The following is a 7,736-nucleotide window of genomic DNA, read 5'->3' on the forward strand; positions in this document are numbered from 1 at the left end:
CGCAACACACCAGATTCCCCCCCCCTCCACCCCCCAGCAAAAGGCGTTACAATGTAGGGACCTAGGGAAGGGGGGGGGGTTGAGCTTTTCATAACGCAGGAGGAGAGGGGGGAAAAAACCCGAATAAAAAATGCAGGAGGAGGAGGCAGACAAAATCTCAGGCAGTCAGTAGGGAGGCGAGACACAGGATCGTTTAACGTTATTTTTGCATCTGCTCGAGCAAGTTTCTCCTTTAAAAAGATCCCGGGATCCTGCTACCTTGGACTCTTTTTAAAAAAAAAAATGATCCGTCTTTTTTGGGTGTATATATATATTCTATCCACCGCTTTTTGGCTCTCATGATCGTACAAGGGATTTACTTTTGACGAAAGAAGCTTTTTTTTTTCCCCATGCAGATCTATTTTTTAATGATGTTTTTGGCATTGCTTTTTTAATGTGAGGAATATCCTTGCTTTTGAAAAGAAATATACTCAGAGGATTATGTTTTCGTTTGGTCCTTTTGTTTTTATCCTTCCCTTTCCAGGACTCTTAAGTGGTGGGTTAATTCTTCGCAGTTGTTGTCATTGTTGCTGATTCTCGCAAAATAGATTGTAAACAGTATGTCAATAGATAGCTGCCTCTGTGTAGATGTAAATGTCTAGGTACGGTAGTGTGCAATTTTTTGGATTATTTTTGTTTTTTAAAGTAGCTGTAGACTGTTTGGGTCAGGAGGGAACTGTAAAGGCCTGATTTTGCCATTGGAGGAGACTTCAACCAGCAGTGAAAATGGAAAGACCTTCCAATCTATGTTACTGAGAGAGTTGCTGGTGTGTGTGGTGGGTAGTGCGGCGGGGGAGGGGGACGGGGATGGGGCAGATTGCAAACGTATTATTATGTGGATCCTTTAGTCGTATATATGAGCAAATGCATTGCATATTTATTTTCACTGTGAATCCACTCAGGCCTGGTCTGAGTGTGTACGTCAGCTGATTTCTATTGCAATTATTTGTTTTTTTCCCAGATCATTTTGAGGTAAAAGGAGCCACTGTTTCTGGTGGCTACTTTCCACACAACAGAGAGGAAGGGGTGCTCAGTCGTGTGTGTGTCTGAGTGATGGTATTTCATGTTTATAACAATTAATAGAAATTTGTTCACGAGACTAACCATCACAGAGTCACTGTGCCCTAGCTCCAGCTAATGCAATTGCTTAGAGCAACTTATTAAATTACAAATGAATTCCACAAAGGCTGCAACCCTAAGACAAAGCTATTATTGTACATTCTATGCTGCATTTTTTATTTTGCAGCAAAGTTCCAGAACCGAAATGCTCAGATCTTCTTTAAAGTAGAAAAAAGGAGAGCCTTACTACTACTACTACATGTCTAACATTTAAAATAGCCCAGTAGCAAGTCAGGTCTCATACTAGGACACTTGAGATGATACAGACATGCTTTAAAGTCGTCTTCCCTGTAGTTAAAAAGTAATATATAATTCAACATGAACAAGCGTAGCTTTACTTAGATTGTAAGATCTCAGGGACAGGGAAGATGCGTTTATCTGCATTTATCTTGTTTAACTGTGTTTGCAAAGAGCAGTGTAAACAAATGGTGCTATATAAACGGACTTAATAACAAATAATATAGTGATGATAATAAGTAGGCTTTTGTTCCCCTACGAGATGGAATTTATGAAGAAAATCTCTGTTCTGTTTGTCCCTCTCTGCAGTCTGATCTTTTGTTCTGCATGTATTGATCGGCTGGCTGAATGCAATGTTTGCAGAAAGTTAGGAAGGAGCTAAAAAAAAGTCCTAAGATTGAAGATTTATCATGATTGCTGTTCCAACTGGCATTTTACAGAGTTGAAATCTTGTCATGCATTTATGCTGCCAAATGTAGGGTTGCATCAGAGTTTCCATTATCAGCCCCCTGTTTACAAGGAATTATAAATCAGCTATGAGCATTCCCTTTGGGCTGGGAACTTGGTATAGGTTCTCAGCCTGGAAGCAAATACTAGATTGTATTAATTTTTCCTGGGTGTCCCATATTCCCTCCCTCCTCTCCATTTCGCCCTTGCCTTCTCGTGGTTTCCCTTCACCCTCACCCAGTTAGTGTACCTTGAACATGCATTCCTTGTGCACTGAACCCCCCCCCTCCCCATTAAATTTCCATGACATTTCTTCCCCATACTCTGAAATGGGAGTTTTGAATACGTAGGGGATGCAATATCCAGCATAGGAAAGGCTACCTAGAATACCCTTCAAATCCCATGGGTGCCACTCCTACATTGGCCAGAGGGGTCACTGCAGAGCAAGTCCGCCTTTTGCTTTCTTCACAGCACATCTAGCCTCTGCTGGGCCTGGGAGTGAGGTCAGAATTCCAGGCCAGATTTTTAGCCACATCTTGCAAAACGGCAAGGAAGTTTACTAATGTTGACTATATGATGTCATTCCTTTAGCGCAAAATCTGGCTGCATTTTAAGATGAAACTGGCCCCTGAAGGGGGAAGTTAACTGGAAAATAGGCAGGGAGTGGAGTGGATATAAAAACATGTAAACAACTAAATTGTTAACATTGATCTGCTATGCACATGCTTTAATTTCTTGCATAATCTGGATCCAGTGCTTCAGATCTGATGCATGCAACCATCCATTCCCCCCTCCCCCCGCCATATTTCCTTTTTGGTCCTTACACACATATAAGGACTGTAGGAGCAATCCTCATGATATAAACCTACATATTTTGTCCATACTCCACATCAATACAATTACAATACTTTACTGAAGGACCAGGACAGCTCCTTTTGCAGTGTGCCAGATCAGTCAGACCTAGGTTTCAAACCAGTGATGAAGACATGGTCATCCATCAGATTGGTACCACTGCTTCTGATACAGGCTATAATTTATTATATTAACCCTAGTATTCTAGTCAAAATTGCAATGGAGGTAATTCTGCCTACTTAAAAATCCTCCTATGGTTGGGAAAAGTTTATTCTTCACTTTCCCCTCCTGCAGAACTGCAGTTCTGCAGGTGTAATATAACTGCTGAGTTACTAGCCACGTGAGAGGCATGTCACAAGTGGCTCGGTTGTTTTCCCTATCTAAACCACTTTGGGATGAAAAGTACCACATACATGTAAATGATTATTAATAATAATACTCACCCCCTACAATTACAATTCTAAATTTAAGGCCATAGGAGTTGGGTATATTGATCAAGGATGGTAGATGGCCCTTAATACGGAATTAGTCAGGCCTACTGGGATATAGAATATGTTTTTATATGCAAGTATTTCATGTTCTCAGGTAGGCAACACATTTAAGAAGGAGGGCTTGATCTTTTGATAAATATATATTTTTTAATAAATCTCAATTTAAAATTATTTTCATTTTTTTTAATTACTCCCTACAGACAATAAATCCTACCTGCCCAAATAGAGACAGAACCACCAGGTCTTTAAAAAAAAGGGCCAGAGACAGAAAAGTGACCCTTAAGAAAGAACACTCCGTCTTTGACACCTTTCCTATGGCAGTTACAGTCGGATTGTCAGCTGAACTGTGGAAATCCAGCCTTTTTATCAGCTTTGTGTCATAACATAAGATTATTTAAAGGCAGTTTTGTGCATGTAATTTTATAAAATAAGGGGGGATTGCACACTGCATAGAGCAGTGTATTCCCTGATTCAATTGCATTATCTTGTTTTCTAATCTAACCTACTTTTCTGTCCGAGGTTGGTGCTTTGCAGGAGCCTGTCTTCGGTGCAATCTGTGAGCCCATTTGTGGGTGTCTGATTTCTGTAACATGTTTTGGTTTCCAGTATGAATGTAACATTCAAAGAATATCATGACACTATCTAGGTGTATGCGATCTTATCTACCTGACATTTAGTTTTTAAACCGTCCAGTCCCTTGATTTGCATAAAATCACACAGTCATAATTTTTGGCATCATCATAACAAACTACTCGAGATTAGCAGCTTGCTTTTGCTCACTGCCTGTCAGCATGAATGCATGTTTTCCCCTTTTCTTTGCATCCGGACTAGGAGCTTTCTGGATCTATTAACGTAGCACTTTCAAAAGGATGAGCACTTCTGCCATTATATCTGTGACAACAGCAAAGCTCTTTAATAAGTGTCATTGTTTAACTTCAAAACCAAACAGCCCAACACACCAGGCTCTTGCATCTCATTCTGTTTTAGTTTATTGTTTTAAATATAGATCTCTTTATTTTTATTTACAGAGAAAACCCACGGAACACTCTGCCTGATCCCAGAAGACTTGCCCTGGGACTGCTGTGTTCATTACAAAACAATCCTGCAATTAAAATAAACTCCAAGAGCTAAACAAACTGCCCCTGATGCTGATCATTTGTTAATTTCAGCTCCTTATGCCTAAAACAATTCCACCCCCCCCCCCAGCACTGGTATCAAAGGAGGCAGCAGCTGGAGTTGTGGAAGGAAGAGGGGGGAAACACCCTAATGTTTGTAAACTACAGGAGGAGGGGACTGGGGGGATATTATTATGTTAAATAGTGTTTTTATTGGAGTATTCATGATCTGGCAGGATCCTTCCTTCTGGGGAAAGGACTGGAAGTGGAAAAACTTGATTTGCATGGTAGGGCCTGGCTTTTTGTACACACCCTCTGTACACCAGACCATACTAAACCAGCTCTGAAGGCTGCTGCAGCTCACTCACAGTCCAAGAATGTGCATGGGGACTACACTGGTACTTTTCCATTCACATGCCCACAGTGGAGTGTCTTGTTTATTTCATCCTTCATGCGGAAACCTTTTGACTTAGATACCAATCATCATCACACTCTTCCATGCAGTCAACAAAGGGACACACGCTGCAGAAGGGGAGGGAGAGAGATTTTCAGCCTATCTGCCTAAAAACCTCCCTGTACTTTCAACTGGAGAAGTTATTATTCACTCATCCACCTTAAAAGAAACCACACAACAGTTGTGTTACTGGTTTCACACGTTATCACACACACACTCTCTCTCTCTCTTTCTAAATACAACCTCAATTTTCAGATATCCCGGAGACTAAATCTAGATTACCAAGGGTTTGGATAATCAAAGCAATTGTCAATGTAATTACAAGACAGTGAGGACACATGGCCCAGTGTCACACAACAGGACAGTTCAGATAATGAGGCTTGGAGAACCAGATAATCATATTTTATCAGTAAAATTGGCATTCACATCTTATTGAGAAAGTGTCCTGATAATTGACAGATCTACTTTCTCATCATTACTGTGAGAGTCATAGTGAAACTTGTCTGTCAGAAATTACTTTTCCCAGGTAAGTGTAAGAGTAGACTGTTTGCAGGTTTTCTATCTATCTATCTATCTATCTATCTATCTATCTATCTATCCCTGCAAATACTTATAACCAGGAACAGTAATTACACAGTATGTATGTAAGGGTATTTATTGTTCCCATCACCATGTAAGTAAGCATCACAATTCTATGCCACACGTACCTGATATTTGGTTTAAAAGGTAAATTTCAAACCCAAGTACTAGTGAGCATCCAGCCAATCACAGAAAATTATCCATCCTCCTCTCTGCCCCCAATCAATTTTTAACCAATTACAGACCAAAGTCTGTGGGGCTTGGTTTGTTGTTTTCCTTTTCTGCTGAGTTTGTTGGTGATCAAGTAGAGCAAAATTAAGTGATTCACGTGTAGTGAGGGACATTTACAAAGACCTTGTACCACTGATCTATAACATTTTCAAATACAAACATACATTCCGTACTCCCTTGCCCATGCCTTACCCCTGTTTTTGTTCCTGCTGCTTCTTGTTAGAATTTGCCTCATTTGAAAATATTAAGCATGAGACTTCTGGAAATGTAAAACTCACCATGTATTTTAAGCTGTGCAGAAATGCCTTTTTTTAGTACCTCTCTTAACAATCAACTAATGAGATTAAAAACAAAGCAAACAGACAAAATCCCTGAGATGATTCAAGCCTCCCGTTACATAAGTGTTTGGTTTGACTGAAAAAATTGATCAAGGGCAGTCTTTGAATCAGATTCTTACTCATTTTCACTCTCTATTTCTATTACTGTGGTGCCTAGAAGGCCCAGTCAAATCCAGGGTAATAAAAGTCAGCCGGGGAAAACATTTTGATTTCATAAGAAGAACTTTGTGAGCTAGGAAGCTTATCTAACGATATTTTGTATAGTGACAAAGGGCCTGATCCAAAAATGGAAAGCCTCCCACTGACTTCAATGGATTTGCATACGACCCTTAATTCTTACTCTAAACCAATACTATTTTGATAGTTATTGTTTTATGAATTGTTTTGTTAGACATCTAGGTGGTTAATGTTATCTGCATTTCATTTTCTTTCTTCAAATAAAAAATTAATGCTTTGTCTATACAGTTGTTTGAGTGATCAGTTCAATTTTGGTTCATGGAATGTTTGTGACTATTCTTAAAAAAGAATTCAGTTAATTAATTGGAAGATATCAATAAATAAAGGGGAAAATGTCAATACATTGTTTAATTGTCTCCTGAAATCCTTTTGTTCTGTGTATCCTTTTTAAAAGGATGGATGGTGCTAACAAACTTTATTTGGGAAAGCTTCATTTGTGTCTGTATGTTTACAAAGTATTTCACACATATTCTATTAGTAGATATGGAGTTAAATAATACCAAGTAGACTGAATTACAGACTATATTTAGATACAGTAAATGGATAGCAACATTATTTGTCAGGATACTAGTAAGTGGGGAGGGATTTATTTTATTTTGTTTTATTTAGAGGGTTTTTCTTTTAAGTGCATGATAAAGAATTGAATTTTCTCTCCTTTTTCATGATGGAATGTAAAATGGCTGGGGTAATTTAAGCTGATTTTGAGATGAATAATTCCAGTGGGGCTTCTCGGTGTTTTAAATAATTAAAAAATAAATAAAAGCAGCAGCAAGCAATAGTCAGTTGGATCTTACAGTGATGAGGAAGAATTCCATGGGATATTTATCTGCATCAAGTATATGGTAAATACATTCTTCCCTGTCTGTGAGCTGTATTGAGTAACCTATAATCCAGGGCATGGTTACAAAGATTATCAATTATATTTTAACTCCATATGTCCTAAAAAAATTATTTCCCTATAGGATTATTTTTAACCAATTATTCCTCTAAAACAGAATTAAAAATCCAGCTGTCTCCAAAGAGAAAGAAGCAAAATCTAAGAGTATTTTTTCTTCCTTTTGGTCCCTTTTTTCATTCCCTTTCCAAGCCTCCCGTCTATTCCCCCAGATCCTGAGAGTCGAGTAAAGTGATTTCTGCAGGAGAATGTGCCACTTTGGCTTCCAAACTTCTCTGAGAAGCTGCTGCCTCTTGCAAGACTCCAAGGCTGGATCAACAAGTTAACCTTCAAAAAGATTACAAAGGTGCAAGTGGGCTGGTTGGGAGGTGAATCATTAAACGAGGTGAAGTATATGACTGCAGGTTTCAGTTAAAGGGACAGTTCACACGCTCTGTCCTGGGCAAGGAAAGCCATCTCTTCCCGGATTCCAGTGGGGTAGTGGTAAAAAGAGAGGTGGATAAATGAACCTAACTAAACTTTATATTCCCCAAAAGAGAAGTGGGTAAACTCTTTACCCATGACTGCACTACTTCTGGGTTCCCCTTGCTACCCTTATGCACAACAACAGTTCCACGGGCTTCAGAGTCTCCCCCTACCCGCTTGCATGAATACGGAGTGGTCTATATAACTAAGGATCGCAGAATCCGGACAAGATGTGCA

The 7,736-nt window shown here is 39.3% G+C and overlaps 1 long non-coding RNA gene across 1 annotated transcript; it reads left to right on the forward strand.

The window, feature by feature from the left end:
• The first annotated feature begins 61 nt into the window (after positions 1-61).
• Positions 62-6,362, forward strand: LOC123377831. Its single transcript, XR_006582351.1, has 3 exons — positions 62-535; positions 1,001-1,095; positions 4,214-6,362. It is a non-coding gene; the product is annotated as an uncharacterized LOC123377831 (long non-coding RNA).
• Positions 6,363-7,736: the final 1,374 nt, after the last annotated feature.

This window comes from Mauremys mutica, chromosome 9 (genome assembly GCF_020497125.1).
Source record: "Mauremys mutica isolate MM-2020 ecotype Southern chromosome 9, ASM2049712v1, whole genome shotgun sequence".
NCBI classification, from domain to species: Eukaryota; Metazoa; Chordata; order Testudines; family Geoemydidae; genus Mauremys; species Mauremys mutica.